The 12730-nt window shown below is 38.8% G+C and overlaps 1 long non-coding RNA gene across 1 annotated transcript in view; it reads right to left on the minus strand.

Annotated features, from left to right (window-relative positions):
* LOC116569638 overlaps positions 1-12730 on the minus strand; it is a 70783-nt gene that overhangs the window by 37246 nt on the left and 20807 nt on the right. Inside the window, exon 3 of the long non-coding RNA XR_004277112.1 lies at positions 6247-6352. This is a non-coding gene — a long non-coding RNA (uncharacterized LOC116569638). The remainder of the gene's footprint in view (positions 1-6246; positions 6353-12730) is intronic.

Here is a 12730-nt window from a genome sequence, read left to right on the forward strand (position 1 = left end):
TATTTAACCAGATGCTTCCATTTTTGAAAATATACTTTGCTCCTTGTGGAGGAAGGAGGAGAGGCTGACTTTCAACTTCTGTGATGTATGGGCTGTTGTCGCAGTAATAGAACACCAGGTTTTGTTCTTCTAACTTCACTGTCAATATTTCCATCATGTTGGCAAATAGAGCATTTGTCTACAAGTCTGAATGACTCCCCTACATTATTATATTCATTAACATGCTGACAAAATAGGCTAAGGTGTAGTTACCATGATCCTCAAATGAAGATGTGACAAGTAAGAGAGAAGGGGGTCAATGCAAACCAAGGGAGAGATGGACCAGAACCCAGAATCTTTTTAGGGCTTGAATCTTATGATATCACAGAATGGCCATGTTAGCTACACGCTGAAGTCCTCAAGAATTTACCCAGATGACCAAAAGGACACAGGGCTGCCAGTGCCACTCTGTACACCGTGAGTATGTCTGTTTTACCCTCCTACAACTGGCTGACTTCTGACCTCTCTTCCTTGAGTTCTCCCTCTCCCTATCTCCAGCACATCCCTGGCCTCTCTGTCATTTCCTATGCTTGCCCTTCAACTCTGGGCCTCCTCCAAACCCCCAGAAGTGCTCTCTCAGACACCACAGCCACTACTGACCATGCACGAGGCCAGATGCTCATGCATCCCCTGGTATTGTCTAGAAACCAACTTAGATAGCTCTCAGTTCATCAGTACAGCAGCCACAGATACACAGTAAAGAGACACCAGGAGCCTCTAAAGTTCACCTGCCAGGACAGCCTCTTCCCTGTTCTTCATTATGAAGAATTTATTGTCCTCATGGCTCTCTATCCTTGCTTCCATCCAAGTGTGTGGCAAATCTCTAAATGGCTCTGAGTGCCCACGATGACGGTACACATGGAAGTGGTCAGCCCCTTGAAAGGTCCTCTGTTATTCCAACACTGTCATTGTTATGAAATGACTGTCAAGCTCTTTCTCCCATATCTCTCACACATCATTTCCTCCTGTGCCCATATATTTTAAATAAAAAATGTAAGGACATAAGACAGTCTGAGAACAAGAGAGCAATATCCCCAGGAAGGAAGACTGTCTGTTCTTGTTGTTCTTGGTTTACTTTAATCTCACCTTTGGGTCTCTTTAATACATCCCACCCTCCTAAAGGGAAAATCAGAGAGACAGAGGAGGCTTGAACAATGAAGCATTTCTCTGCTCCATTCCCTGCCTCCCCCATCCCACTGCCCCAGACCTCCTAGGGCCAAGAACGACTCCCATGCTTCATGAAATTTCAGATAATGTTGAGGGGGATGTCAGAATGATTTCACTGGCCTGTACAGACAGCATCTGTATGGGCTCCTGAGGGAGAGAGGGTCGGACACAGAGCAGCCCCTTGTGCTGGGGACGGCATAAGAGGGTCCCATTATCTGCAGAAGGGATGTGAAATTGGAACAATTCCAGCTGAGAATGCAGCAAGCCACACCATTTACATGAAATATACGGTGTTGGGTCCGCCACAAAGCCGACTGGCTTTGATCTTGGTGAACTTTTGAATCATGTGTGACTAAAGAATTCTTTACAAAGAATTATTTCAGCTTTCTGAGTTAATGAAAAGCCAGCCTGCAGAATTTATGGAAGCAAGAGACCAAGCATTAGAGGGAGGGAAAGAAAGTCATAAAAAAAATCCCCAGGAGCCTTTAATGCGACAGTCCTCGTGGTCTGTGCGGATCTCTAACTCTACATTTTTCTGTCAGATTTATTGGGTTTTATTGGAATTCATTCTTCTCAGCACTGGGGTTTGTGGAGATAATCTGAGGGAGAAAAATGTGTATGAAGCTAAATGAACCAGATTGATGAGATGAAATCAAGGGAAAAATTTCCCAACTGTTGGGCAGTGATCAACCTATGTATACAATACACCAGGTGGCATTACAAATCCGGCATTACACAAGCATCACTCTAGTCCCCAGGAGGAGTTACTAGAGTCTCTGTTGCCTGGGATCAATTGGTTGTAACAGATGCAGCAAAATTCTACAAAATCAAGCTGTCATTTTTATTATGTGAAGTGGTTCTGCTTCCTAACCTACTTCCTGGTAGACAATGTATTCTTGGGGGAAAAGAAATATGGGAAGCCAGGGGAAAGTGACCACTTATAAGAAGAGTGCATGTGTCTTCTGAAATGCATAATGTCTGCGCGTGTTGGCTGAGAATTCGCTACAGAGCCATCATCCAGAGAGTAAATCATAGGATATGTACAAAGAGAGAAATTAGAGCAAAAAGGTTAAGATGTGAGTCATCTCAGATGTGGGAAACCATTTCTCTCTCAAGACTGGCATCATTCACTTTCATGTATCCTTTCCCAAGATTTTTCTTTGAAGAAGAGATTAAGGACAGCAGTGATCTCTGAGAAATCTTCATTCTTTATGCTGTGGTAATAATAAATCTAATCCCTTTCGCTAGTTATCTCTCTCAATGAAAAACATTTTATCCATAAGCTGTCCTCTGGATAGTGAGAGAGTAGTGCTTGGGATAATTTTCCACTACAGGAAGGCAGACCGATGCTGAGGTTAAACACCTGATCGCGGCCCCATTCCACCTTGCTTTGAACCCCCTTGCTAGTAAGGTTTTTCCTTTCCCAGGGGGCTCTGCACTTATAGTCATTCTCTGAGGTTCAGTTTTCTCATGGGAGTAAAACCTCCTTATAAAAACCTCCTTAGGTTTTTATAAGGACCAAAGGAGATAATAGTACTAAGTACTTTCTGGTACACCGTAAACTCTCAATAATATTAAATAACATCCTAAAACTAGGTGCCTTGAAAAACTGATTACAGATTAGGTCTTTTTTACTTATTGTAAGAGGCCTTCAAATCTGAGGAGGAAAAAAACATGCTACTTAAAAAACAGGACACTGGAATGAAAATAACACCCATTTATTATTCTAATAGAGCTTTTGATTTAACAAACTCTCAATAGCTATTTTTCAGGATGTACCTTTGTGTGGGCATCATGCCAGGCAATCCAATATTCGTTATCTAATTTTAATTCTCAGTATAGACATTTGGAGGAGATAGCTGTCTTGTAGCCTTGAATATATTTGGTGTGGTTATATGATCAGCTCACAGTTGCAAGCCTAGAAGCATCAGAGTTTGCATTTAAACTCAGGTTTTCTTATTTCAAGTCCATACTCATTCTAGACACTTGCTTCCTACTTGGTAATATTCAAAATTCAAATTATTCTATGTATAAACTTTATTAATATTAATAGCTGATCATATTATAAGATAAGAAGTGGAATCATATTATAATCTGCCAGTTGGACAAATACACAGGCCTTTTGCCAATCAGGGGAAACAAATGATGTGCCTCAAGGGCAATTAGTAACAATTACACACAGAATTAAGAATATCCATTAAGGGTTGAAATTCAGAGAAAAACTAAAAACTAATGGAGGTGAGATGAAAATCAGAGAGCTCTATAAATCTTCAAGAAAATAAAGTGAAGAGTTTTTATTTTGGTGATTTGGGGCTTTTTTAGTTGTTGGTTGGTTTTGAGGTTTGTTTTTGGAGGGTTTTTGTTTGTTTGTTTTCAGCCATTTGAAAAAGAAATCTATAAAAATACCTTGTTTCCTTAAAAATATCCCATCGAGGGGCACCTGGGTGGCTCAGTTGGTTAAGCAGCTGCCTTCGGCTCAGGTCATGATCCCAGCGTCCTGGGATCGAGTCCCACATCGGGCTCCTTGCTCGGCAGGGAGCCTGCTTCTCCCTCTGTCTCTGCCTACCACTCTGTCTGCCTATGCTCGCTCTCTCTCCGTCTCTCTCTCTGACAAATAAAAATAAAATCTTTAAAAGATTAAAAAATATATATATATCCCATCGATAACTTGTGAATTCTTTTCACTGCTGGTTAAAAGTATTATTAAAGTGCCCTGAGGGCTTTTTCTTTTTCTTTCCTGTCCAACAATCCACAAAATAAAAGAAAGCTAATCTAAGGGGTCTTACTCTCTTCCAATACCATTTTTAAAAGACAAAAGTGAGCTTGCTGAGCCATACTGTATTTATAACTCATGGTTGGCATCTCTTGGAAAAAAACTTAAGTTCCCCCAGTCAGTGCAGAGGAGAGTGAGCAGCTCTGACAGAATGAGGCAATACCTTAGTAGACCCATTCCCTCTACTAGAAGCCAGATGCCAGAGTTGGGGGGCGTACTGGTTTACTAAGGCTGCCACAACACAGCTGCACAACTGAGGGGCTTAAATAATAGAAATGTGCTGTCTTACAATTCTGGAGTCTAGAAGTCCAAAATCAGCGGGTGGCAGGGTTGATTCCTTCTGCTGACCGTGGGGGAAGGACGTGTTCCCGACCTCTCGCCTTGGCTTGTAGATGGCTGTCTTCTCCCTGAGCCTCTTCATGTTGCCTTCCCTCCAGGAGTGCTTGTGTATGAATTTCACCTTTTCATAAAAACAGCAATCAGGTTAGGAACCCACCCTCCTCCAAGATGCCCTTATCTTAACTAATTACATCTACAATGACCCTATTTCCAAATAGGGTCACAATCTGGGGTAAGAACTTCAACATATGAATTTTGGGAAGACACAATTCAACCATAACACTGAGTGATGGCCCTAAAATTTTGCCTGACCAAGCTTAACTCTAGTCACTAAGAAGATGAGTTAAGTATTAGGCAAATAATATCACACCCATTGATATACTTTCTAAGAGCTAATTATTATACAAAAATAGGTGGTATTATCTCTATAATCTTCTCACAAATTATTTCCTCTAAGCAAGTAGACTCCCAACCAGAGTAGCCATCAGCTCTAAAATGGTATTATGACATCAGCCATGCCTTTCTTGCTTTAGTTGATTTTCTAACCCCCAGAACTAAAAGGAGGAAGAAGCTGAATTGGGGATGGGAAACCAATATTATTCTGTTGGACTTAAATCCATCACTAAGACAGACAAGTGCTTCTTACTGGGAACTAAGGTTTGGGGCTTATTTCATGTAATTCACTTACAGTTCAGGGGATTAGAGTCAGCTGCAGTGGCTTTCTCTGGATAATTTTCTCAGAAACCTTCCTCTGCTCCCTACTACCAAGTGAATGACCTGCCTCTCTCTGGCTTTCCTGGCAACCTGAGTTTCTTAGGCTACTCAATGACTATTGAGTTACTGATATTTCTTAAAGATTGTGAACTTTTTAAGGGAAGGAGACCATGGTTAATCTCTATAGCCACGATGCAAAGAAGAGTTCAGTAAAGATTTGCTAAATGAAAGGAGTGCAGTAAGTGTTTGTGGAGTTAAAATTGGATAAACATAGACCATCTCAACCTAAAAGTTGTTGAATAGCTGGCTGTCCTACTTTATAGAGAAGAACAGCCAGCCATCACTTTTTCTGAAGACATCACAGAGGGAATACACAGAAGGGCCCTGGAGCTACTCTGGGAATTCCCCCCATGCTGGGGTTGGTGTTGGCTGTTAACACCAGTCCCTTGCTGGGATGAGCACAAGTGACATATCCAAGAGACCACAGCTGACTGCCTTGTCAAGATGGAAAGATCACTTTAAACAATTTGAGTCTCTTTTAATCAAAAGTATTATGGTTTAATCTTTGCCTCCTTTATCTTGAGCTATCTTTGTTGAATCTCTGGCCAAAGCGGATAGTAAAAAATATATACATCCTTTTGCAATAGTTTATCTTTTATGAGAACTTCTCTGTGGCATTTCCCCCTATTTTATTTGGGCACATTTGGTTTCTCCCAAAAGGACTATATCAGCTGGCATTAGGAAATTTTAGAAATGTGTTTACACTAGAACACTCTTGAAATTGAATCTTCAAGATGACCCAAGTCTAAAGGGACTGTTATTTTATTAACACAACTCTGTTTTCTCTAAATTTGCTTTTGTGAAACTAAGTTTTCTCACATGTTAAGTTTGGGTCAGGAAGTAACAGGCAAAGTTAAGTTAACTCTTTATCAACTGTAAGAGATGCCAAGTGGGGGAAACATTGACTCCATTTGGATTCCCATCTCTGAACTAGTTCAGCATGTGACCCAACTTGTGGTAGCTCAAGTTAACTGCCTTCCAAAGTGCTCTCTTCAAGGGTTTTCTTGAGTTACCTTGGCATTCAAACTCAAATTCAATGGAAAGAAGTTCAGAGAGGTGTCTTAGGATCCCAAGATGATGTGCTCTGCCTAGGGAGTCTAAGTTAGTCTTAGTTTGACAACATTTTTTAGGCTGCAAAAGAAAAGAAAAATTACCTCCTTATTTATTGGCATTTAGATCAGAAGAACTCCAAGCATTTAAGAAAAAGGACTCCTTTCACCTCTCTTGTGCATTTTTTGGACCATGGTATCCAGACTTCACCTGGCAAGAAGAAAAGACAGCTATGGTTATTTAACATGCAGTCCACTACAGTACAGATACACCCCTCTCTTGCTCCATGGAGGAAAGTATCAAAAGTAGTGGTGCAACCAGCAGATAGAGGACCAAACCCCTTCCCACCACCACTCATCCCATCCTCTCCTGAACCCTGATAGCCTATCCTAATGTTTATGAACACTGTTGTGAGCTCTACAAACCACTCCATTGAGTCAGACTCTATCCATGGAGGAGATGAGCTATTCTTTTATTTAAGATAAACCTGATCTTTATCAATTCTCTATTAAATTCAAGAAATAAGGGGAAATTCTGTGTGTTCATTTCTTATTGCTGCTATAAACAATTACTAATAATGGCTTAAACCAATTCAATTTATCATCTTAGTTTTGGAGGTCAGAGGTCCAAAACCAGTCCCACTGAACAAAAATCAATTGTCAGCAGGGTCACAATTCCTTCTAGAAGTTATAAGGGAGAATTTGTTTTCTTGCCTTTTCCGGCTTCTAGGGGCTGCTTATGCTTCTTGGTTCATGACCACTTCCTCTATCTCAAAGTGCCTCACTCCACCTCAGTTTCCATCTTCCCATCTCTCTGTGATTGTGAATCTCCTCCCTACCTCTTAAAAGTACTCTTTCACATCTATTGGACCCATCTGGATAACCAAGGATAATCTCCCAATCTTAGAATTTTTATCAGATCTGCAAAATCCCTTTTACCATATAAGATAACATATCCATAGGTTCTGGCAATTTGGATATGGTCATCTTTGGGGGTACCATTATTCATCCTACCATACTCCATGGAAAACATAAGTTTATGATGAACAATTTTTAGCTCTCTCCTTATACTTCAAGATGAAGTTCCAGAACTCTCTCCTCAGTACCCTCATGCCTCATCCTGCTTCCTTCACTAGCAGTTCAAAGTAACTATTAAGAGAATAGATTAAAAAAAAAAAAAAAAGTACAGATTCAGAGCCCAGCAATCTGAATTTTTATAAGCTACAAAACCTAGGGCAGGTTATATGACCTTCCTAAGTTTTGTTTTCTCATCTGGAAGTAGAAGAAACGATCATCTATCCTACAGAGTTACTGGTGAGGACATAATGAGATAAATAATGTAAGTATAACCTTGAGCTGAGTTCCTGGCACATAAAAAGACCAATGGGTGGTAGTTAGTCCTAAAATTATTATACATCAATTAAAAAAAAGACAAATATTTCTACTCTTGTTGAGTTCACATTCTGGTGAGAGATATATACACACAAGAAATGAAGACAAAAAGAAAGAGAGAATAAGACAAGTTAGAGGATGATATGTGTTCTAGTAATACTTACAAGAGCAAAGTCAGGAAGATTGGGTGCTGGAGTGGGAGGTCCTGTTTCAATTTCAGATGAGAGGTGGAAACCAGTGGAAGCCTCAGGGGGTAAGTGACCATGAGCAAGGGTCTGAAGGAAATGAGTGAGTTCACACTGTAGGCAGAGAGAAGAGTGAGCACCATGGCACCATGTCCCTAAGCTGGGAGAAGACCAATTTGAGGTGCAGCAAGAAGGCCTGAATGGCTCAGTGAGAAAGAACAGAGTAGGCCAGTCTGGATGGGGAATGCTACTTAAGTCAACTCTTTGGAAAGTTGTAAGGATCCCAAGAGCTTCATAGAACATGGTAGAGACTTTGGCTTTTACTCTGAATGAGTTTTGAGCAAAAGAGGGACATGCTCCAAATTGGGAGTTTTTTGTTTGCTTGTTTGTTTTGTTGCTGTTCTTGTTTAAAGACATTTCATTTAATTAACATTTCTAAGTGTCCTATGTTTGCCATAGTGCTGGGAATTAAAGTTTTACGTTACTTTATAAACATGTTGGTAACTAATCTCTAGCTTGAGCCCTCTCAAATTAGTTCATGTTTAATATAGATTACCATTTCTAACCAAATTTTACCCTCCCCAAATTATTTAATGTAGTATACCTTCCCCCTTATTGCTGGTGTATTTATCCTAGAAAATAGACAGGGGATCTAGAAAAGCAGAGAAAAATAAAAAGAATATATATTACAAGTTCCAAAGCTTGAGAAATCTTATACAATGATTCATCTGTAGTGCTTAATTTATAACTTCTTGCTGATATGCTACCTAGAGAACTGACACTATTAACTGAAAGAGTTTGAACACTGAGAAACTGTCTGAAAGTTTTATTTTATTGGCTTATTTTATAATTATTCATGTATCAGAAAATTTTTTCTCAGTAACAAAAGGTCTCTAAATTAAATACTGCCGTTATTATGTAATAGACTCTTCTTCTAAACTTGAACTACAGAGATTAATTCTTTTTTGTCATCACCTGCTTAGTTTGGGACCTAGATAAGTGTTATTTGCATTTTAATTTAATATAATTAATGTGTTATGGGGAAAAATAACTATTTATCCAATTAAATATTTGTTTCTTTCTTGAATACTTGCAGAGAATAATATAGTTTGTAATAAGAGTTGAATATCGGATCTATATTATCACTGAATAATTTTATTTATTTATTTATTTATTTATTACTTCTGCTAAGACCACAACTGATCAAGAAGATGCCACTAGCTAACTTAACTTTTAAAAGTATCCTCTGACTGCTATGTGGGGAAGGGAGGTAAGGATAGGACAGAGAGACAAATAGGGACTCTAGTAATTATGCAAAAGAGATGTGGCAGTGTCCACACCAGGTCCCAGTGGAAGAACTGAGAAGTGGTCATATTCCAGGTATATTTTAAATATGGACCCAATAGAATTTCCTGATGGAGTGTATGTGAGGTGTGAGAGAAAGTAAGGAATGAAAAATACTCTTAATCTCCAATATGGATGAACCTTGAAAACATCACACTGGGTGATAAAAAGCCAAACACAAAAGGTCACATATTACATAATTTCATTTATACAAAATGTGCAGAAGAGGCAAATCCATTGCTATAGATAGTAGATTAGTGGTTGCTAGGAGGTGGGGAGCTGGAGAGAATGGGGAATGGCTGGCTGGTAAGGGATGAAGAATTACTTCTGGGGATGATAAGAATATTCTGGAATTAGATAGTGGTGATGCTTTCACATTATGAAAGTGCTAACAGCCACCAAATTGTACGCATTAACTTGCTTAAAATGATGAATGTTATAGTCTGTGAATTACCTCAATTACAGGAAAAAATATCTTGTAGTGTTCTGTTTTGAGCAACTGGAAGAATGAAGTGGCCATCGGTGGAGGTGAGGAAGGCGGTGGGTGAAGCAGCCTAGTTGGGGGGAAACCAACAATTGAGTTGTGGACATGTTGAGTCTGAAAAGTCTATTAGACCCCAAATAGAAATGTCAGAAAGATAGTTTGTAGAGAAGTTTTCAGTTTGGAAAAGCATTTAGGTTAGAATACTTACATTTGAGTGTTCTTGGCACAGAGATGACATTGAAAGCCATGAGATTCAATGAAATCACTAATGTAGATAATGCAGCTAGAGAACGGAACTAAGAATTGAGCTCTTGGAAAATCTGACATTAGGAATTCGGGGGAAAAACAGGAAGTTGTCAAGGAGACGGAGAAGTAATCAATGAGCAGGAATCAAACCCAGAGATTACTCTTATCTTCTATCACTCTCCCATGTTTACCTTCTTGATTACACATAAAGGACCTGGTCAGTGTCATGATCATATCATACCTTAAGGAGGCTTCCTACCTGCTGTTCTCTGTAACTAAAATGTTCTTGCTCCTTCTCAAACTTCAAAATTAATTTCAAATATCACCACCCTTAAGAAGTTCCCCTTTCTCTTGTAATCTGGGTTAGATGCTCCTCTCCTGTGCTTTATTATCCTGTGCATATCTTGTAATCTGGGTTAGATGCTCCTCTCCTGTGCTTTATTATCCTGTGCATAATTTATCATAGTCCTTGTTTACCCAGTTGGTAAACCCAGCCTACCTGTCCATGTCCCCCTCTAGACTACATAAATAAACACAAGGGTATGCCATTATAGACACTTAGCATTTAGTCCAGCATTCAGCACATAGAAAGTACCTAAAAAATATCCACTGAATGAAAGACAAATATATAAATGCCTTATTTGACTCCACAGAAATGTTCTTAAGAAGTTAAATGTATATCAAAGTGCTTAGGAATTTTTCATATTCATAATCCTCTGTTAAATGAACTGGGTAGGAATGCTACTTAAATCAACTCTGTGGAAAGTTATTTTATAAAGCAAAGAATTCGACTACCAAAAAAAAAAAAAAACCCACCTGCAAATCAGCTGTTATTGTAAGTGTATAATTCTATATGCATATTTGAGATTCTTATCTTACTCTAATAAAATGAATTTGAGGAGATACTTTCATATCATATTTTTATAGGTACTTTTAAATATACAATTATAGTTGGATATTTGGGATAAGATGAAATCTAAAAACAACTGCCAGAATATTTGTAAATAAAGTTCTCCATCTTTAAAATGGGGAACCAGGACCAGCATACTATGTAATGTCTCCTAAGGATATAAACTATCAAATGAAGAAGAGTTAAAATTATACAGAGGCATTTAATGAGAATTAAAACCTTTTGCTCAAGTCTTTGCATTCAAAAAAAATAACAAATCAAGAATCTCTCAGGAATTTTTTTATCATGTGAAAAAAATTCTCTCTCAACTTTAAGAAGTTTTGTAATCTTATTAAAGGAAACATAAACTCTGACCCTTTAGTCATGTTTAGAAAAAGTAATTCCATATGTTTATTAAATTAGAAAAGGTAATTATGTCAGAGACCAAACGTGCAGAAATAAAGACAACTCTAAGGGAAAGCCACTTCATGATCACCCTTTTCCCCCAAAGATTAATCTTTGACCATGAGAGCAGATTCTAGACAAGGCAGAAGAGGTGACTGAGGTAGCTATGAAGGAATGCCGATTTTGAATCTACCATTTAAGGGAAAATAAAATAACAGCAAGGAATTGTAACAAAATTCTTTCAATCATTGCCCTGGCATGGCCCTAGAACCTGCTATTAAACCTTCCAGCTCTCCTGGGCTTTATGGCCCCCACTTCTGTTTCCACTTTTCTATCTTCAAGTTCTCAGGAGTTCAGCAGGAGAAAAACAATTTAACAACTCGGGGTCTCTCATCTAGATTTGCTACAAGCGGAGTTGAGTTACAGGCTGACTTGGGGAATACTGTGGACTTCTTTTGGTCTCTTGGTATTTACCAAACATCATTCAGTGAGGAATGGGTAAGCTAAGTCCAAAGCTTGTCACAAGGGTGTTACGTTACCAATTCGTTGCTAACTGAATGAGATTCAGCATAATCTCTCTCAATATAAAGCTTGTCTTTCTGACGGATTCTGCAAGGAAAAGGTTTAACAGGAACAAAAGAAGGAACACCTTGAAAATCAGCTGCACCAATTCCCAGCCTCACAAAAATCTCACTTGGGCTCTCAGCCACGTGCACCACACACAACAGCTGTGATACCTAATTATGTAGCCACTGGAGGAATTATTTGTTGAGTCAGTCACAGGACTAAACTGGCAGAAGGCTGCTGCAGGCCAACCTATTCACAAATATGCCTTCTCCTGCCCAAAAACATGCAATGTGATGTAATCTTCTTAGAGTGTCTATTGTTCGAGACTTACAAAGAATGTTAGGTTTGCATGTGTGGTGGCTTTGTGGAAGGACTAGTCTATACACCTAAAAACACATCTGAGATTTTTTTTCCCTTCACGTTAACCCTTCACTACCCACATCTCTTATGAGATTTCAGGCTCCAAGTCTGCTTGTCATTTTTAACATCATAATCTTTTAGTTAATTTTCTTGTCAAGTATATATTTTTTCCTACTCAGTGTGTATATAAACAATAGCCAAAATATACAGCAGTCAGGAAAACATATGTGAAAACACATAATTATAAACACTTCTTCGGCCAGAGTCCAGGCCCTGAAATTCAATAACATGTCAGGAGGCGACTCCAGAGCTGTTGGTCACACGGCTTTGTAATATTTAAACTTAGCTGTCCCGTCCTAGGAGATTTCCAGATTCAAACCAATCATCATGATGAACTGGGTCTCGTTTTAGAACTTCAAGATCATTATATTTACTGATTTCTGTGCCACATGCCCTAGAAATCACCCTATTCTAAAACTGAATTTTAGTGTAGTTTGCTTCATCAACAAGAAGCATAAACCACGCTTAATATAATAACTCCTTTAATCTACTAGTACATTTGTTCCATGAGGGCAAGAATTCAGTGCCTGGCAACTGTGGGGTCTGTACTTAGCAGCTTATAAATGAGTATGTCATACTAACATGAGTCAGTTTTGAAAGTCAATTTCTTAGGCTTCTGATATTCTAAGAGTTTTTACATGAGAGGGCATAGGTGTA

The sequence above is a fragment of the Mustela erminea genome, chromosome 11 (genome assembly GCF_009829155.1).
Source record: "Mustela erminea isolate mMusErm1 chromosome 11, mMusErm1.Pri, whole genome shotgun sequence".
Lineage (NCBI taxonomy): Eukaryota > Metazoa > Chordata > Mammalia > Carnivora > Mustelidae > Mustela > Mustela erminea.